This window comes from Tenrec ecaudatus, chromosome 7, assembly GCF_050624435.1.
Source record: "Tenrec ecaudatus isolate mTenEca1 chromosome 7, mTenEca1.hap1, whole genome shotgun sequence".
NCBI classification, from domain to species: Eukaryota; Metazoa; Chordata; class Mammalia; order Afrosoricida; family Tenrecidae; genus Tenrec; species Tenrec ecaudatus.
Window position 1 is genome coordinate 36,036,672 of NC_134536.1, and position 21,544 is coordinate 36,058,215.

The 21,544-nt window shown below is 40.2% G+C and overlaps 1 pseudogene; it reads left to right on the plus strand.

The window, feature by feature from the left end:
* The first annotated feature begins 10,037 nt into the window (after positions 1-10,037).
* Positions 10,038-10,183, plus strand: LOC142453860 (U1 spliceosomal RNA; annotated as a pseudogene).
* The last annotated feature ends 11,361 nt before the right edge of the window (positions 10,184-21,544 follow it).

The window sequence follows — 21,544 nt, forward strand, 5'->3', positions numbered from 1 at the left end:
ACCTCGAGGACACAGTAAACATTCTGTAGCCACGTCCTGAAGCCTTTTTAAAATAAACTACTCCAGTCTACTTACAACCAGGGATCCACCTACCTTCTTGGCAGGGTCATGAAAGAAGTCCCCGGACTGCAGTGATAATACTATCCAGACCCCCACCTCCTAGCCATGCGCTCCATCCTGTTTGTCATCTGTAAGGCTAAGGAATGGCTGGCCGAGGCAAAACGTATCCCAGTCATTTTATAAATGAGGCCACTTGCCCATTGCTGGGGGGAATTTTCAAATTACCAAGCCTTGTACCCAGGCGAGCTAAAAATAAAACTTAGGTCAGAGTCAGCCTCTCTATACCCCTGTGCACTCTCACTTACTGTTCTGTGTCCTGGTGGTGGCTGTTAGGTGCTGGCGAGTTTATTTTCAATTCATAATGAGTCCACATGACAGAGAAGAACTGTATCATAGGGTTTCCTAGGATATAATCTTTATATATATATAAAATCTTTATATGAGTTTTTCACCATCAATCCAGTAATTTCTCCCACTGGCTAGTTTATCATAATTCATAAAATCTCGCTAGTTCTTGAAACAAGATTTAAATCTTTGAATGTGTAAATCTATGCAATTGCTGTGTGTTGATGAAGATTATGATGCCTGTGATTTATAAACACAAAGTTTAAAACTATTAAAAAATCAATTTATTGACTCAACAAATATATCTGATGTGCCTGTCAAGCGTAGAATTTTGGCTTTAGAGGTGGAGGTAAAACAGAGAAGAAGATAAAGTGCGTGTTACTTCATGGAGTTTGCATGGTGGAGGAACGTAACTAATGGGCAATGAAATGATATAAATTGATAAATTAATGATACAGATGTTTAGGACTGGTCTTTCTGAAAAGATTTATATGAATAGAGAATTGAATAATGAGAAGGAACGAACCACAGAAGTATCTGGGAGAAGAGTCTGTCAAGCAGAAAAGTCAAATTGCACCACTAAGAAAAAAGAAATAATCCTTGGTGGTGTGACCAACTATCCCAGTTTGCCTTGAAATGATGACTGGGACCCACGACCTCCAACGTTCAGACCAGAAAAATCCTACACAACCTGAGAGAAGCTGGCCCTGTTGCATGTGGGCCGCAGCCGCCGAATGGGGGGCTTGGCAGCAGATGAGTGGGAGAGGTGGATAGTGACAAGAGCATGTGCACCTCTGGAAGTCTCCATTTGGAGGTCTTTGATCAGAAATTTGATGGAAAGTCTTCGGACATCAGAGGTCTTAGAGTTTTAATCTTATGAAGGGATTCTCTTGAATACTGATGTTGGCATCTGAATGATTTGGTATTGAATTCTGAGGGTATGAGGTTAGATTAGCAATGTCATTATGTATACTTGTGACCTTCTGGAATTTTGTACAAGTGAAAAATACGATGGATGTAGAGTTGGAATGTTCAGGTCCTGTAATTTGCTGAATTAACCCCACAGGCACCAGGGACGGAACGTTAAGAACCGCCATTGCTTGTGATGAGCACAGTACTGCAGACCTGCATTTCTCAGTAGGGTCAACAGAAGAACAATTCACTTCTTTGGGAATTTCGTTGATAGTGAGATAAGGAGATATACATGTTAGGGACTTAAAGAGTTTGAACACTAGAAAGATTACATTATTAACCTCTACAGAGTGGCAGAAAGTATCAGACACTTTACATCGGCGTGTGCTATCGGGTCTATTTTGCAACATGGGCCTCATTGTATAATCTTTCCTGGTAAATGTGGATGGAAATAGAGCAGGACAGAAATCAAGATGGAAACAGAGTACATTGTGAATACCGTAGAGCAGTGGTTCTCACCCTTCCTAATGCCACCACCCTTTAATACAGTTTCTCATGTTGTGGCAATCCTAACCCTAAAATTATTTTCGTTGCTACTTCATAACTGTAATTTTGCTACAGTTGTGAATCGTAAATATCTGATATGCAGGATATATTTTCATTGTTACAAATTGAACATAATTAAACATAATTAAAACATAGTGATTAATAAGACCATTGTGTTTTCCAGTGGTCTTAGGCAATCCCTGTGAAAGGGTGGTTCGAGCCCCCCAAAGGGGTCGCAACCCACAAGTTGAGTGTGAGGTTTATCTGGTGACGGAAAGAAAGAAGGCAAAAGTAGAAAAGCGTTTCAGAGATGCTAGCAGGGACCAGAGAGCAGAGAACGGGACAGGAGCATCCAGAGCTCCTGAGTGAGGTTCTTGGGCCCCCAGTTGGGGCCCTGGGAAGTCACACTGTCCAGGCAAGAGGAAGAGAGTTTTATAGCTTGGGTCTGGGAGGAGGGAGTAGCTGGGAATTTTCCATTTTGGTTTGGTTGTTTTGCCAGGTGGGCAGTTAGAACTCGGTAACCATGTACCAATGCTATCGGAGCTGCATCCATCTGCATCAGGGCTTCAAAGGCCATCCATCCTCAGGAGTTGCTGAGCACTGTGGAACACTGTCGTCAGGGTATTGTTCCACTTGCCTTTGCCACCCGTTCCCGTTTCTGCCTAACATTGAGAACCGCTACTGAATAGTGTAACCTTGGAGGAAAGTAATGAATATCCTGTATTGAACCATATCAGAAATTCCGGGAAATAGACAGGATTAAAAAAACTGTGGTACATAAATACAATGGAGTACTACACATGGGTAAAAAGCAGTGATGAACGTATGAAGCACATTGCTGCATGGGAAGAACTGGAGGAAATTATGCTAAGCGAAGTAAGTCAGGCACAAAAGGACACGTACAATGTGAGTCCACTGAGGTAAGCTGAAACAAACAAAATGTAAATGGGGCATAGGGAAAAAGTTACCATATACAAACATTCCTGGGGTGAGGATCAGGTAGTATGGCAGGGGCAGATCAAATGCAGGGATGCATATGGTAGCCAACTAAAAAGAAGGCGGGGGATGGGAAGAAAAATAAAGGAAATAAATGGGTAGCGGAGGAACAGGACAGTAACCCACTCAAGGGAGAGGGTATTGTTCATATCTCCACAAGGAAAGAGGGACCAGACTTCAACCTAGTACTCCAAGATGTGAATGCAACACACCAGCATGGAGTAGGGAACCAGTGGAGAGGTCTGAGGGGCTGGCCCCAATCCCAACTATGAGGGCCCTTGCCCCTCCCCCTACAAGTATTTAATTCAGAGGACGGCACTGAAGCCTCTGCTCAGGGAGAGGGATATGTGTGATCAGAGCACATGGGAGCAAATGAAGGGGGAGGAAAAGAGAGTGGAGCACATTCCTGGCCCACTAAGCCTTGAGGATGATATTCCCCCTCAGAGCAGCCAATCCACAGAGCAGACCATATGGTCAGCCTCACTATAAGACATCACATCCCTCACTGACCCATAGCCCTACAGGGGACAACACTGGAGACACAGTGTGGGAATTGTGCCCAATCTGATCCCACCACACCGAGGCCAAACACTAAGGGGGTGCAAGAGAACAACAAGGAGAACAGAGCAATGAAGTTCCCAGGAAATACCAAAAATAGACTTTGGGGCCAGGGCATGGCAGCCCATCAGACTCCACCAGAAAACACTCCTAAAGGCTAATAAACAGTCCTTGAACTAACTACCGGCTTTTCATTGTTTTTTCATTGGCTTTTTGTTTTTGTTGTTTTGTTTTCTTTAGTTGCTTGGTTTTGCTCTGTCTTGTTTTTGTGCATAGTATTATCTCTGCAGGTCTGTCTAAATAAGGGAGGCTGGATGAATAATCTGGAAGAGAAAACAACTGACTGACAGTTCTGGGAGGGACATGGGAGAGGAGGAGGTGTGGGGAAAGGAAGTGGTGTTAACAAACCCAGGGATAAGGGAACAACAAGGGATCCAAATTGATGGTGAGGAGGGTGTAGGAGGCCTGGTAGGTAATGATCCAGGGTAATGTAACCGAGAGGAATTACTGAAACCCAAATGAAGGCTGATCATGATAGTAGGATAAGAGGAAAGTAAAAGGAAATAGAGGAAAGAACTAGGAGGCAAAGGACATTTATAGAGGTCTAAGTACAGGCATGTACATATGTAAATATATTTATATATGATGATGGGGAAACTGACTATATGTATTATTTATAGGTTTAGTATTCATGTAGCAGGTGGACAGTGGACCTCCACTCAAGTACTCCCTCAATGCAAGAATACTTTATTCTATTAAACTGGCATTCCATGAGGCTCACCTTGTGATATGATTGCTGAAGACAAATGGGCACATCAGCAAATATGGTGAAGAAAGCTGATGGTGTCTGGCTAGCAAAAGATATAGCATCTGGGGTCTAAAAGACTTGAAGGTAAACAAGTGGCCATCTAGCTCAGAAGCAACAAAGCCCACATGGAACAAGCACATCAGTCTGTGTGATCACGAGGTGTTGAAGGGATCAGGTATCAGGCATCAAAGAACAAAAAAATCAAATCATTGTGAATGAAGAGGAGTGCAGATTGGGACCCAAGACCCATCTGTAGGCAACTGGACATCCCCTTACAGAAGGGTAATGGGGAGGAGACGAGCCAGTCAGGGTGCAGTGTAGCAATGATGAAACATCCAGCTTTCCTCTAGTTCCTAAATGCTTCCTCCACCCACTCCCCCTGCCACCTCCACTATCATGATCTCAATTCTACCTTACAAATCTGGCTAGACCAGAGGATGCACACTGGTATAGATAGGAACTGGAAACACAGGAAATCCAGGACAGATGATCCCTTCAGGATCAGTGCGGAGAGTGGTTATACCAGGAGGGTGGAGGGAGGGAGGGGGAACTAGAAAGGGGGAACCAATTATAAGGATCTACATATACCCTCTCCCTGGGGGATGGACATGGAAAAATAGGTGAAAGGAGATGTCAGACGGTGTGAGACATGACAAAATAATAGTTAATAAATTATCAAGGGTTCATGAAGGAGGCGGTAGTGGTGAGGGAGGGGGAAAATGAGGAGCTGATACCAAGGGCTCAAGTAGAAAGCAAATGTTTTGACGATGGTGAGGGAAACAAATGTACAAATGTGTTTGAAACAATGGATGTATGTATGGATTGTGGTAAGAGTTGTATGAGATCCCAATAAAATGGATTAAAATGTAAAAAAAAAATTCTGGGAAACTGTATCAGTCATTCGTAAATGATATTGGGATACAGAATGAACCATTTCATTGGTTCCCTGTGAGTGCGTAGTGAAAAAGACTAGGGAGTTGTCCCACCAGTGGGGCTTACATCTCTCACACATTGATAATTCATCCCTCAAGGCACAACAACTGCATTGTTTCTGGTATCTATTCTTTGTAGAACAGTAATTACTATACTTGAAAAACAATAAGATCGCATCACACCCTGCTTTAAAACCTGCCCACAACTTGCCATTAGAATCAGAATACAATCCAAACTCCTTGTGTGACCTTTGTGAGAAGGTCTTACCTCATCTGACCCCTGGCTTCCTCCCAGGCTCATCCACACCCATTCATTCTTCCCACCACTGCCACCACAATGGCTGCCTGTGCGTCCTGCTGCACACCACAGCTCACTTCCTCTTGAGGCCCCTGTACTCAGCCGTCTACTGAAACTCCTTGATATTTACCTGGGGTAACTCCTTCAAAGACTTTCGTATCTTCCTAAATATCATTTCCTTACAGAAGTCTCTTTCCACTTTCACTACTGTTACTTTTTATGACCTTACCTGCTTGATTTATGGTATCCATGAATTCTTCAGCTCTGTTTTATTTTTTCAACCAGAATAGTAAGAAATCCAGGAGAGCGGTGGTGGCTCTGGCCACTGTCATCCTGTCTGCTTGGAGTGTTAGTTTCCTTCCTTGTGGCGGTCGAACTCAGACTTGCTGCCCTTGACCATGGATTCTCTCGGGCACTCTTTCCTTGTTTCCCTCTGGTGCTAATGTACTTTGGATTTTATCTTTCCTTACACTGCAGCACCAAGATTTGAAACTTAGGGTTGGCCTTTGGGGCTGAGATAGACAAAGCACACATGTAGCATACTTGGGTTTTAAACTAGCTGGACCTACCTAAGCTAAGGACTCCTATGGGTTACACATCTTAACTCACAGAATTAGAGTCATTAGCCTAGATAACAACAACAATGATCGAATGATTATGTCTTGCTTTTGTCAGCTATTGTCACATATTAGTATTTCTCCCAGGCGCCTCACCAGGAGCAGACATTGGTCTGGGACAAGATTCAGATATGCTTAAATTCTCTGCCCAACACAGTATTGACCTCACCTCCTTAAAATATTACATTATCCCACACTAAATATTCAGGCTTCTCAGGAGTGCCTTGAATGTGATTTATGCTGAGAAGATTAAAATTAAAAACTAGACCAAATAACACACCCTAGCCAAACTAAACTAAGCCAACTGGCATCAAGATGATTCTAGCCATGGTGTGATCCTATGGAACAGAGTAGAACTATTCCTTTGGATAGCCGAGACTAAGAATCTCTATAAGGAGCAAACAACTTCATCCTTCTCCCATGGAGAAGCTGGTAGATTTGAACTAGACTTTACAGTAAGCAGTTCAGTGTTCACCCTATTGTGCCACAAGGGCTCCTTTAAAAAATTATAGTTATCTTAAAATGCATGAAAAGTTATTCCTTTTGTTAGGTGGCAGTGAGCTTGTGCCAAGTCATGGTGCCAAGTCATGGTGACTTGGTGTTCTGTTCCATCCTCACAATCATTGCTATATGTCTTAGGCTGGATTCTATAGAGAAGCAAATCCAGAGATACCTTAGAGAGAGACACACAGAGAAAGGCATTTGTAACAAGAAAGTGGTTCACATCATAGTAGCAGTGGGCAAGTTCCATCTGCACCCAAGCAAGTTCCAAGTCCATGGGTCAGATGCTAAGCTGCAATCTTCCCCTGATTCCAGTATCTTCAGGAGCTGATGAACCCAAGATCACAAAAAACATCACAAGATGTAGAATGTAGAATGGATGAATTCAAGGTCAACAGCTCAGGCTTGTGACTGGATATGCAAATGAATCTAATGTGAGGGGGTCAGATGGTTCCCAGGATCAGGAGGCAATATAGCAGGTCATTGGTGCAAATCCAAAGAACCAGAAGTTGATGAGCCAATCACACTGTTTGAACCATGGTAACAGCAACCGCATCAATTGACCTCCTTGAGGGTTTTCCTTTTCCTTCTCCGTTACCACACTGATATCCTTCGCCAAGGACTGACCCCTCTGGATGAGATGATTTATCATGTTAAAAAGTACATGGGATAAACTACTTTTTCAGAGGCAGGTTTTTTTCATTCTTCTGACAGTTCATGTTTGTTCAATAGTCTTTGCAAACACCATAATTCAAATACATCCATGCTTCTTAGATCCTCCTTACTCGGTTTGCCTGCCTCCAAGGCAACAGAAAACACCACGGTTTGGGTCACACTTACCACTGTCTTCAATATGACACTGTGTTAGCCTGAGTAGACTACAGAAACAAATCCATGGACACACATATGCGCATAAGGGAGAGGTATACATACAAGAGCAATTGAACATGGAGAAATCATCTCAGCCCAGTCCAGATCAAGTCCACAAGTCCGATATTAGTCCATATTTCTGATATCAATCTATAAAGTCCTCTTCATACTCACAAAACACATGCAATGATGCCAAATGCAGAAGATCACAGGTCAGTGGGTAGAAAATCCTTGGATCCAGTGGCATCATAAGCATCTCAGTGCTGGTAGGAGTTTCTCTATGGTTTCTCCAGCTTCTGAGGTCTGGTTGTGTCCACCTGGCTTGTCTTCTGCAATGTCTCCCCGGGTGTGGCACAGAGAGCGAGAAGTATCTCCACCTCCAAGCAGGAAGTACCAGGCTTCCCAAAATTCTCAGAAGAAGGCCATGCCCACAGAAGTCTCATGGGCGATCTCCAGATTGACAGCCTACACTCCACCCCTACCCTCTAACTCCTTAAATTGACACCAGACTAGGTGACTGCCACAGACATCTTTGCTTCTTAAGGGTTTAGAGTGGCATTTTGCAAGAGATTTGTTCAATGCAATATATTGTTCAATTGGGCACTGATAGTGGATCCGAGTAAAATGAAATCCTAGACAACTTCAATCTTTTCTCCTGCTTTCATGATATTGCTTATTGGTCCAGTTGTGGGGATTCTTTTGTTTTCTTAATGTTACAGTGTAATCTCTATTATGAGATGTTGTCTTTTATCTTCATCATTAAGTGCTTCAAGTCTTCTTTGCTTTCAGCAAGCAATTTATAGTAGGGAATTTCATTTCCATCTTGCTTACATATGAGCTTTTTAATGTTGAAATTTCCAATGACATACCAATAATTAAACCACATGAACACACAAATATCACCACAGAATAATGCAAAAACTCAAATATTCTTTGCATTTTTCTTTTGAAAGTTTGTACCAAAGAAATGAGGGTATGTTTATCATGCACTTAATTTAATGTTAAAATTTCATTTAACTACATTATATAAATGTGGTTAGATGTATGATAGTTAAATTTAATGGGAAACTCATTGCATGCTGCTTTATTTTTCAATTTATGTGTGTTTATTTACCAGGGAAGTTATTTTTATACAGAATTAAAATCAAATCATTGAGGTGGAAGGCAGTAGATATCAATTTGATTTGTCGAATAGCTAAATGAATGACTTGGTACCTGGAAATCTGTTTCTCAGTTATATTTGATATTTTATATTAATATTAGTTATTTATATTAGACATTCACTCTTTATTAAAGGTGTAACTATTTTTTCATCTTTCCCATCTTCTCTGTTCACTTTGGCACCTTCCAAATTCTGCCTTTGGATTGTTAATACCATTACACTCATTTAAAGAGACACAAAGGAAGACAGAGAGTCTATATCAGCAATCACCATATTTTGTAGTTTGTGCCTTCAACCTCATCTTCAGTAAATCTTCCCTGCTAGCTGATGCCTCGCTTTTAGTATCAACCTTCCTTTCCCACTTTGCCATATTGCTTTTATATGGTCTTTTTTTCAAAAGTCTTTAATGTATTAGAAAACCAAATACCATATTGTAAAAAGTAGAATGTAGTAATTAATAGTCTGCACTCAGGAGCCACACTCCCCGTGATAAAATTCTAATTCTTCTATTTATTAACTCTTCAAAATTTGGCAATTGGTTTTAATCGCTCGCCTCCTTTCTCTAAAACATAGGAATGACACTAGTACTGATCTTGGCAATTGTTTTGTACCTCTGAGCTGACTCTGACTCTTGGAGCACCACATGTACAAAGTCGATCTGCTTCCCAGCGTTTTGACTGGGGCCTTCGGGAATCATTTTGCCAAGATGTACTCTCACAGTGACAGTGAGTCTAGGTGAGTTTGAAGATCATCTTTGGCTAGTAGTCTAGCACTTAACACTTCCTACTACCTAGAGGATCCCCTTATCCTCCAGGTACTGTTATTTAATTTAAGAGAGTGCAGCATATGAATGCATAAAGACAGTGCCTTTCAGGTAATGAACACTCAATAAATGTCAGCCTTTGTTATAATCTCCCTTCCATGTCCTGAGCCACGCATATGACATTCTTTAATGTCACACATGGCAAGTCCTGGACCATACAAGAGCTCTCATGTCCACAGCTCGGAAGGAGAGAAGTAAACACAAAAATAATATCTACATGTATCTGGAGAAAGAAAGTAGGAATGTACACCCATTTGTCTTAACTACAGGAAAGGAAAAGAGAATTTACAACTAATTATGTACCTGGAAACCTCAGGCTCCCTTTAATGTTGTTTGTGGGGTTACCAATCCTCGACTTCCTCCTGTAGATATAACTCAAGCACAGTAGCCTAGACTCACAAGGCTAGAGGGCTCAGGACAACTACTCTTGGGAGAGCTTAAATCCTCAGAAATTAGCATAATCAGTCTTTTGTTATAAGTAAACGGTAAAAATTTAGTTACTTACTTTTATGAAAAATGGCATCAATTTATTGACTCAGGACAAATTATGTCTTTCCATGATCATCTGTTTTATAATGTAAATTCCTAAAGAATAAGAAATATAGTAATATACTTACCTGGCTCGAAGGTGGTTTTCCCAGGGCGAGGCTTATCCATTGCACTCTGGGTGTGCTGACCCCTGTGATTTCCCCAAATGTGGGAAACTCGACTGCATAATTTGTGGTAGTGGGGGACTGCATTTGTGCTCTCCCCTAAAAGAAAAAAGAAAAGAAATATAGTGGTACTACATATATGTATTTTACTACCCATATGCTAGTCTGTCACAGTGTTGGCATGCATGTTGCTACAATGCTAGTCCATCGGTCTTTCAAGTACTAGCAGGGTGTCCAATGGTGGGAAAAGGGAGACCATGGCCAGCATTTCTCAGACTGAAAGCACAGAAGAAAAATCCGAGCCTGGAGTTGGAATATTAAAGGAGCCAGTTAGCAAAACATTGAATGACGTAGGAAGCATCAAAACAAGTTGGAAGGAATACAGTCACGGTACCAAAAAGAAACACATCAGAGGGTAACATATACTCAAGGACTGATGGGATTGGGAAGTTAAATGCAGGCACCGTGAAGGCACTGGCAAAGTTAAGGCTCCAGGACTTGATAGATTACCAACCGAAAGGTTTCGGCAAACGAAGGCGACCCTAGAGGTGCCCATTCCTCTGTGCTAAGAAATGGGGAAGATAACACTACCGGATCAACTGCCTGGAGGAAATCCATCTTTGTGTCCATCCCCAAAAAGAGCACTGAACAGAATGCACAAATTGTCAAACAATATTTAATATCACATGCAAGCAAAATTTTGCTGAGATAATAAAAACAGCTATAGTAGTACATTAACGAGGAACTAGCAGAAAATCAAGGGCAGATTAGGAAGAGGAAAAGGAGCCACTGATGTCAAGTGGCTTTTTTTTGAAAGCAGAGAATGACAGAAAGACGTTTTATGGACTATACAAAGGTCTTTAATTGTGCAGATCACAACAAACTACAGATAAATTGCAAAGGATGATAATTTCATTGGGCTCAAGTAGAACCTACAGAAAGAGCAAGAGGTAATGTGGTTCAAACAGAACAAGAAGATACAGAATGGCTTAAAATAAAGATGCATATTAAGAATGCATCCTCTAGTCATACTTTTTAACCTGTGTGCTGAGCAAATAAACAGAAAAGCTAGACTATATGAAGAAGATGTGTAATCACTATTGGAGTAATTATCAATCATAATTTTTGTTATACAGATTACACAAGCTTCCGGCTGGAAATGAAGAAGGCTAAAAAAACTTACCGATGAAGGTAGAAGAATACAGCTTCCAGTGTGAATTACACCTCAATATAAAGAAAACCAAAAGCTAAAAGTTGGTCTGCTACCCAGACCAATAGGTAGCATCACGATTAATGAAGAAAATATTGAAATTGTCAAGGTTTGCTCTTGCTTGCATATACAATCTATGCTCATGGAAGCAGTTTAAGAAATCAAACCTCATTTTGCATTTTGCAACTCTGCTCCACAAGACCTTATTAAAATGTTAAAAGAGCAAAGATGCCATTTGGAGCACTGAGGTGAGCTGAAGGGAGCATGATATTGTCAATGGCCTCGTATACTTGTGAAAGCTGGACAACTATAAGAAACAGTGAAGAAGCAATGAGTTTGAATTATTGTGCTGGAGAAGAATGGGGAACTACCATGTACTGCCAGAAGTTTCAACAAACTTGTCTTGGAAAAAGTACAGTCAGAATACCTCTTAGAAACAAGGAGAGTACGACTTTGGCTGAGGTCTTCTGAACATGTTGTCAGGAGGAACTAGTCCCTGAAAGAGGATTTAACATTGGGTAGTGTAGAGCGCAGTGAAAAAGAGGAAAGCCCTCACAAAGATGGGTTGAAATCGTGGCTAAAACAATGGATTCAAACAAAACAAATGTGAGGATGAAAATGGACCTAGCATACTTTGATCTGCTCTTTGTAGGGTCGCTAAGAGTCAAAACTGACTCGGTAGCATCTAATAACTGCCACCACCAAGGATATTATGCTACTACAAGTATATTTTAAAAATAATTATCTAAGATTTATTTGCGGAGACACTAAAATATTTTTAACATAATTTACTGCCAAAATTTTTGTTTTGGTAGTAGTTTATTAAACATATTCATTGAGTTATCTTTTAATTCAAACTTATTTTTTAATTAAAGGCATGTAGAAATCATGTACAGAATAATGTTTATTAGGGTGTCAGTCTTGAATAAGAGAATTTTTTTATTTCAGTGGTGTCTTTTGTTGGTAGTAAAAATAAGAGCAACATAAAGTTTACCTGATTATGGAACACTTTGTACTTGCATTGATCATAATAAAATCCTGCTTGATGACTGGATAGCAAATCTTCCTTTTAAATAAGCAACAATGCTTCTACATAACTCTTTGGAAGCTTAGTTTCTGAGAAAGGCACATTTATGGGAGGTGGATCGACCACACTGTCGTCCTACTCTGACTCTTTAACTCGTTCTGATGGCATTAACAATTTAGAGGCAGGCTTTGGAAGGAACCAACATGAACAGAGAAGAGGAGAAAGGTTGAAGGCATAATTGCACCCTTAATAGAGAGTGAATTTCAAATATAAATAACTCAACGTTGACCAAATCAACCTGAAAAACAGATTGTCAGGGACCAAGTCATTCAGTAAGCTATCAGAAAAATCAAATTTATATCTACTGTTATCAATCCCAATGATTAGGGTTGAATCCAGGACACTCAGCATTCGTAGTTGCCCAGGTCTGGTGTGATACAGGCAACAAAAATACTTCCTTCTGGCTCTAGTGTTTCAGGAAAGAGAGACTGCTTTGGCATCGCACATTATCAAAGGCAAGTTTATCCCCTACAAATGCGAGGGCACCCAATGTTCTTGGAAGTAATGATGTCGCCTGGCCACGCTTTAATCAATAACAAAATATTGGACATACATTCTGAAAATCATAACTACACCTGTGGGAACACAAAAAAGGAGCTCCTAATCATAGGTTTATGATTTAGTATTCTTAAGGAAATCCCATAAATACTAATTCTTAATCTCGTAAATGTCCTTCAACTAAACAGTGCTTCTTTTTTTTAATGTGGAGAGATCTAAGAGTAATTTTGAAGGATCCATTGGAAATAAAAGTTTTTGGAGAAAGCTTTAGTCTTATGAAAAAAAGTCTAATTTAAATGAAATAGAATAAAGTATCTTAGATATCACATTCCTAAGTCATAGCAATAGAAACATATTTTAATATCAGGGGAAACCTTTAACATGAACATAAATATGGGAAGCCAAAAGATTTTGAAGACAGTCATCACTCTGCATTGTGAGTAAAATTGCAAAAGGCCAAAAAACAACAACCCAAAAAGCCCTCAAATCAATTAACTCAAGCAAAAGAGATAAATGACTGGCTCACATCACAAGAATACAAGCACTAGATTCAGGTATATTTTGATCCAGTAATCTGTCAATGTCATCAGAAGTTAGTTGACATTTTGGTCTTTTTTATTCTGGTGTGGCTTTAGTAGTTCTTAGACCTTTTCTCGTATGAGAAAGATTACCACACGCTGCACCACGTTTACAGGATTTAGATAGCCTGAAATTTATAATGGAATCATGGCAGCTACAACTTATCATCTTTATCATATTGTATTGGTTAGTTCACCAATCCGACCACACTCACGGGGAGAAGACTGGACACCAAGCAACTCACTGTAAAGACTGGTAGCCACAGATCCTGGAATGAAAATAATCTAAAACTCTCTCCTGTAAAAATTATTTTTTTAAAACCATGTTACATAAAATTTTGTTAAAAAGAATAAATCAGCTTCCAAATAGCAGAAAATTATCATCTAATACAGCTCATTACAGAAATGCAAAGACAGTTTAATATTAGGAAATCTCTTAGGACAATTTGCTATATTCTTAAATCCAAAAGAAAAATATCATAATTTTTATAGATACTGAAAAAAAACATTGAACACAACTCAGCATTCATTCTTATACAAAATTTTTTAAAGAGCTTGTAAATCATATAGGAATAACTGGATACTCTGTCACATAATAAAGCACATCTCAGCTCAATAACCAGTCCCCTAAGTTAGAAATAAGAATCACTATTATCACTTAAAATGATATCAGCAGTGCCTGCCAATGCAATAAAAAATAGAGAAGGAAACGTGAGATACAAAAATTGGAAAAGAAGAAATAAAATTATTACTTTTTGCAAATGATATAAATATGGACCAGAAATATCCATGAACATTAACTAAAGACGATAAGAGAACCCAGTATGACACACTAACTACAAGAATCAAACTCAACTCCTGCTTAAATTAGATGAATGTGACGCCTTTATCTTGCTGTTAGGTTGATAGACCCAAGTTCTTCCTAAGAGACCACTTCCTGAATCTGAGTGACTTTGCAGCGTTTGTTTTGAGTCTTAGCACTTAATGCTGTGTGGGCAGGCCCACGTGTTTATAACACCATATCTCTTTTCTCTCAGACTAAGACCTGCAATTCAACTCCCGAAGGAGGACATCGCATATTATACTCAGCAAATCCTCTGCATGCCACTACTCTGCATGCCCTTGGCACTTAGGCAGCAGTTTGTCTTGTCCTAATTTGTGTTTACTTGTTGGTCGCTTACTAAGTAAGTGTGAAGGATGTAGCCTTTGTCCAAATAAATACTTGGAGAACCTTGTGATTTCTGCCTTCTCCCATATATAATGCCTAGTTCTATGGCATACATCCAACAATTTAATAAATGCTTTAAAAATTTTTAAGAATTAAATTTCAGAATAGGGGGCATATTTACATTGCTCAGACACTGAAAAGCCCATATGAAGGCACATAGTGACAAGTCCTTTTTCCCCTATCTGTTTAGTTTCTATGACTACAACAGTAATTAATATTGTCTTTTTCTCGTTTATCCTCCCAAGTACAATTTATGCTTCTGTATCTTAATATAGTTATACTTATCATTTTTCTTATACCTTTCATATAAAGCAAACCTACTTAGTCATCTTTCTAAACCTTGTTTTATGTGTTAGCAGTATATTTTGGAAATATTTCTGTTATTATATAGAGGCTCTTTATTTGTAAAATTACTACCTATTATTCTATTGTAAGTATATACTACAATTTCTTTAGCCAGTACACTATAGATAGCTATTTATATTAATTCCTATCTTTTTTCTTTTACAAACAGTGCTTTACAACTGACATACCACATAAGTCTAGATAGATTCACACTAAAATTATAGTTACATGGACAATTAGTTTAAAATAAAACCATATATTGATTACCTGAAACTCTGCTGAACCTTCACAGAAACTGTGTATTTGTTTGTGGTGCAGTGGAATTACTTGGCGTGCCTCCTAGCCGTAGTCTTTGCAACTGCTCTCAGATGACTGGGTTCTTCTTGGATGAGATTGAGTCAGTTCCAATTCATAGTTTTGGGCAACAGAACAAAACACCACCCAGTCCTGCACTAACCTTACAACTGTTCTTATGTTGGAGCCCATTGTAGCTGTCACTCTATGAATCCATCTTGTCAAGAGTCTTGCTCTTTTTTTATACTCCTCCACTTACACACACATGATGTCCTACTTCAGGGACTCACCTCTCCTGATAATGTTCAAATACATGGACAACGTCTCACCGTCAGTGCTACTAAGGAGCAATCTGACTCCACTTCTTCCATGACATATTTGTCAGTCCATGGTACATTCAATATTCTTTGGTAGAACCATCATTCAAATGCATCAATTCTGCTTTGGTCTTCTTTATTCAATGTCCAACTTTCGCATGAATATGGAGCAACTGAAAACACCATGACTTGTGTCAGGTAGTCCTCAAAGTAACCTCCTTGCTTTTCAAAACAAATGTATTTTGTTTACAATAAAAAAAAAAATCTGTGTATAGAATTCCGTAGTATGCATTTTCTACAAACTCTTTGAAGAGATCTCATAGACATTGCCACTGTTGCCCTCAGGCATCATTGAGTCAGTTCTGACTCATAGTGACCCTACGTACAATTGAGCTAAACACTGCCACATTCTGCACCGTTGCACAATCATTGTGACATTTAAGTCCATTGTGGCAGCCACCGTGCCAATCCTATTCATTGAGGTCCTTTTAAGGCAGTGGTTCTCAATCCCCCCAATGCTGTGACATTCATACAGTTCCTCATGTCCTGGTGACCCACAACCATAAAATTATTTTTGTTGCTACTTCATAACTGTAATTTTGCTACTGTTATGAATCTGCTCACCCCAGTGAAAGGGTCATTTGACCCCCAAAGGAGTCACGAGCCAGAGGTCGAGAATCGCTATTTTAAGGAATATTCTGGCTGTACTTCTTCCAAGATAGATTGTTTTGTTCTGAATATTCGCAGAGAGCACCATAATGCGAAAGCATGAATTTTCCTCCAGTCTTCCTTATTCATTGCCCATCTTTCACTTGTATTGTGAAGTAATTAAAAATCCATGATTTGGGTCAGGCTCATCTTTGTCCTAAAAATGATACTTTTGCTCCTTAACACTATAAACAAGGTCATGTGCATTAAATTTCCCCAATGCAATTTGTCTTTTGAAATCTTGATTGCTACTTCCATAAGCATTGATTGTGGCTCCATGAAAGACAAAATCCTTGACAACTTCAATCATATATATTTCTATGACAGTCCTACCAAGAAAGGTCCTGGCCGGCCTTGTGATCTCTTAAGACTGTCAGTTCTTTCCTTTAAACTGTGTTTTTTTTCCCATATTTTTTCTTTCTCCTTTTTCTCCGCTTTTCCCCCTCTTTCTTCATTAGTCTCCCTTATTTCTCCTTCTGTTTTATTGTTTCTATTATTCTTTTCCAATATCACCTGATAGTCCAACTATCTGCACATAACCCAGCAGCCCTCCCAACTCTAACAGCTGCCCCAAATGGCCAGAGAGACAGCAGTCAATCTCAGTACACACACACACACACACACACACACACACACAGATCAGCCACAAACAAGTGAACAACACACAAATCCAAAGAAATTTTTCAATGAAGAAAAGGCCCTAGAACTATCAAAGACAATATTATACTTCAGGATTGATCTGGAAATATTTCTTTTGCTGGTGAATGCAACATCATTTTTCTTGACTTTGTCATTCCAGGCATAGTAAACCACAGGATTGTCTGATTCAAAAGGACAATTACTAGTCCATTTTAATTCACTAATTCCTAGAGACAATTCCTTGATTCATACTTTGAATATTTCAAACATTTCATATTTTGATACTAATGGAGATTTGCAGTTGTTTATTCTTAGCTTGAGTCATGGGTTATCAGCAAACAAAAGTCCTGACAGCTTTACTCCATCCATGTCATTAAGATTGACAAATTGAAGAGGCATTTCCCAGTCACATATTGTGTGCCTTTCAACCTGAAGGCATGGTCCACCACTATATATGACAAATTTCCACTGCTGTTCATAAGATTTTCCAGGGCTAATCTCTCAGAAATAGATAGCCTATTCCTTTTATAGTCTGATCTTGAATTTGAAGCCTGTCCATGGCGGATGACCCTTGTGGTATCTGAAATACCAGTGAAATAGCTTCCAGCATCATAGCAACATGCAAACCATCACAGTATCGCAAACCAACAGATGGATTGTGGCCCTCAGATTCAAGGTGGGCTCGTTTCAACTCATATAAAGCACAGAGAGTATGCTATTTTTTGTCACGTGCAAGAAAAATTGTGCTAAAGATTATCTAACAATGGTTGGTGCAGTACATTAACAAGATTGGCAGGATTCAGAAGAAAATGTGGAAAACGGAATATCATTGCTGATATCAGATGAATCTTGGCTGAAAGAAGAGAATACAAGAAAGATGTTTAATTGTGTTTTATTGACTATGTCAAGGCAATTGACTATATTGATCATAGCAAACTATAGATAGCCTTAAGAAGAATGGGAATTCCAGAACAATTGATTGTGCTAATGCAGACCTTGTACTTGGGCCAAGAGGCAGTTGTATGACCAGAACAAGGGAACATTGCGTGTTTTCAAATCAGGGAAGGTTTCTGTGAAAGCTGTATCTTCTAGTCATACTTTTTCAATCCCTAGGCAGTGGGTATTTCATGTGTTTTTCCCCTTGACATTGTGTTCTTGTCAACTGTGGCTCTGCAGTTGCGTGCTCACCAATGCTGTGGCATGGAGGTGTTATACTTCAGCTCCAACCTCATCCATGAAAACATGATGGAGATTATGCTGAATGGAGAGAATCTTAGAGGAAGGTAAAAGAGTTTGTGTTTCTCATTGGTGTACAGTCTGTCAGTTTCTGTCTCTTCCGTGTAAAAATAATTGTTATGGAAAAAACATTTTAATAGGACGAGGAAGTGGAATTTTGGAACTTTTTGTTATGGTAGCTTGCCTACTCTAATAATTACACATGTAGCAAAGTGGTTACTGCACTGGGCTGCTAACCAGGTCAGTAGTTCAAGCCCCCCAGTCCCTATGCAGCTCTCTGCTCATGTAAAGGCTTAATCACCTTGAACATCCAATAGGGCATTTCCAAGGATTGAAATGTACTCCATATCTGTGGGAAATTAATCTTTAAAAAATAAACCTTGTGGTAAAGTGAATTTTTAAAATGTGGTCCTTCTAGTCTTAAATTTGTAACTCATGAAATGACTGGTGAGACAATACAAATAGGCTCAGAGGCATTAGTTAGTTATAGTTGCCATTCCTCTGCCTATAAGAACCTTATCTCAGAAACACGAACAGAGAGAATTTCTGGAATCCTCAAGGAAGAAGACCACCAGTGGAACAGTTCAAGATTCCTTACTAAGATCCCTGACTGAGGCCAAGACCAGAGGCTCCAGGGGTTGCAGAATAAATACCATAAGACAAAGCAAAGGATCCATGCCAATATAGAGCCAAGAGACTGTGCCCTAGGACCTGAGACTGTGAGGTGGAGCAAGAGGTGGGATTCATGACCCATGGAGGGAAAGGCCAAGGGACTACATGGCTGAGAAGCTTGGGAAGAAACAGAGAGAGAGAGATATGGCTGCTGACTGAGAAAAAGCATTGCTCTCAATCAAGGACTGCATTCTTAATGTTTTCTGATCTTGGCTTATGGTAACCTGTTGACTTCCCTAATAGACCACCATAATTGTAAGTATTGTCTGTGGTCATTACAATGAACTGTAAGACCCAGCAAAGAGCCAGAGTGAGAAGAATAACTGGCATCAGAATAGGGTAAAGAAAGCTGGAGGGTAGAGACATTCTTGATTCCTGCCTTGTAGCAACTGGCCTTGGGTTGCTTTGGACATGGATTCTCCTTCTCCCTATGTATCCAAAGGAAGTCAGATGTGGCCTTGACCCCATTTTCATAGTTCTTCAATGCAAGACCTTCATTTTGCACTTTTATTTTGAGCCAAATATACATCTATGGACAAAGTGAACAAAAAGAAACGCAAACAGGTCAGTTCACTTTGTGTGCATAGTGAACATGCTTGGGTCCATATCATTTTCAAATATCTGTGACCTTTAGGAAGTTGAATGACAGACCTTTCTTTACTGGTGCCACTGGGTAGACTAGAATCAGCAACTTTAACTAGCTGAGCATTTAACTGTTCGTACCACCCAGGTGACCACGGAAATAGGTAGGCAATAAATACTTGCTTTACGAATGAAAGGAAAAGGAGATGAAGATAAACACAATAGGAAAGTGCTCACTCAAAAGAAAAATTCACTGCTCTTGAGTTGGTTTCTACTCATAGTGACCCTATAGGAAAGAGTAGATAGTAAGTTATGTGTTAGGCTGCTAACCACAAGGTCTTCAGTTCAAAGCCACCAGCTGTTATGCAGGAAAAAGTTGAGGCTTTCTACTTCTGTAAAAAATTATAGTCCTACATTTTTTAAATAATTTAAAATTTTAAAAATTATAGCCCTGTAGCTAAACCCTGTCTGCAGTCCGCCTGCAGTAATTTTAATTACCTGCAGCTGTGGGCAGCTTTCCCCAACATTGCCTGACACCTGCCCACCCACCCCACCCTGCAGTAATGACAGCCCCAACACTATCACCACTCACAACAACAGTGGCCTGTCCCAGGTCCACATCGTGCACCCTGCCCACAGCAGTGACAGCTGTCCGCACTGGTTCCCAGCACCTCCACCCTGTGGAGGCTTTCCCCCCAGCACCTGTTCCAGCAGCAGTTGGGTAGTTACCGCCTTCGCTCAGCACCTCCTATGGCAGCAAAGCCTCCCCCATAATTGGCTTCTACTAGGTTTCTTGAAAAAAAGATGCAAACCATGGCCTGACAGCCCAGACCAACTCAGCCCCAGTAAATACAATCACCAGCCTTTCCCCAATCTCTAAGATCCCTCACTGCCATTGGCCACTGAGTTGGCATGGCACCATACCTAAATAGTGGTCCAACCGACCACCATAGTTTGCAACAGGCAGCCCTCCAAAACATTCTTTTTTTCCTTTTTTTAACAATTTATTAGGGGCTCATACAACTCTTATCACAGTTCATACATATACATACATCAATTGTATAAAGCACATCTGTACATTCTTTGCCCTAATCATTTTTCTCTCCTATTTCTTTTTTTACATTTTATTAGGGACTCATACAACTCTTATCACAATCCATACATATACATACATCAATTGTATAAAGCACAACCATACATTCCCTGCCCCAATCATTCTCAAGGCATTTGCTCTCCACTTAAACCCCTTGCATCAGGTCCTCTTTTTGTTTCCCCTCCCTCCCCATTCCCCCCTCCCTCATGTGCCCTTGGTAATTTATACATCGTTATTTTGTCATATCTTGCCCTATCCGGAGTCTCCCTTCCCCCCTTCTCTGCTGTCCCTCTCCCAGGGAAGAGGTCACATGTGGATCCTTGTAATCAGTTCCCCCTTTCCAACCCACTCACCCTCCACTCTCCCAGCATTGCCCCTCACACCCTTGGTCCTGAAGGTATCATCCACCCTGGATTCCCTGTGCCTCCAGCCCTCATATGTACCAGTGTACAGCCTCTGCCCTATCTAGCCCTGCAAGGTAGAATTCAGATCATGGTAGCTGGGGGGAGGAAGCATCCAGGATCTGGGGGAAAGCTGTGTTCTTCATCGGTACTACCTCGCACCCTAATTAACCCATCTCCTCTCCTAAACCCCTCTATGAGGGGATCTCCATTGGCCTTGGGTTTCCACTCTGCACTCCCCCCTTCATTTAATATGGTATATATATATGCATATATACATATACACACATATACACATACATACACACACTTATATCTTTTTTTTTTTTGCATGATGCCTTATACCTGGTCCCTTGGCACCTCATGATCGCACTGGCCGATGTGCTTCTTCCATGTGGGCTTTTTTGCTTCTGAGCTAGATGGCCGCTTGTTCACCTTCAAGCCTTTAAGACCCCAGACACTATCTCTTTTGATAGCCGGGCACCATCAGCTTTCTTCACCACATTTGCTTATGCAGCCATTGGTCTTCAGCGATCCTATCATGGAGGTGTGCAGTCAATGATATGGTTTTTTGT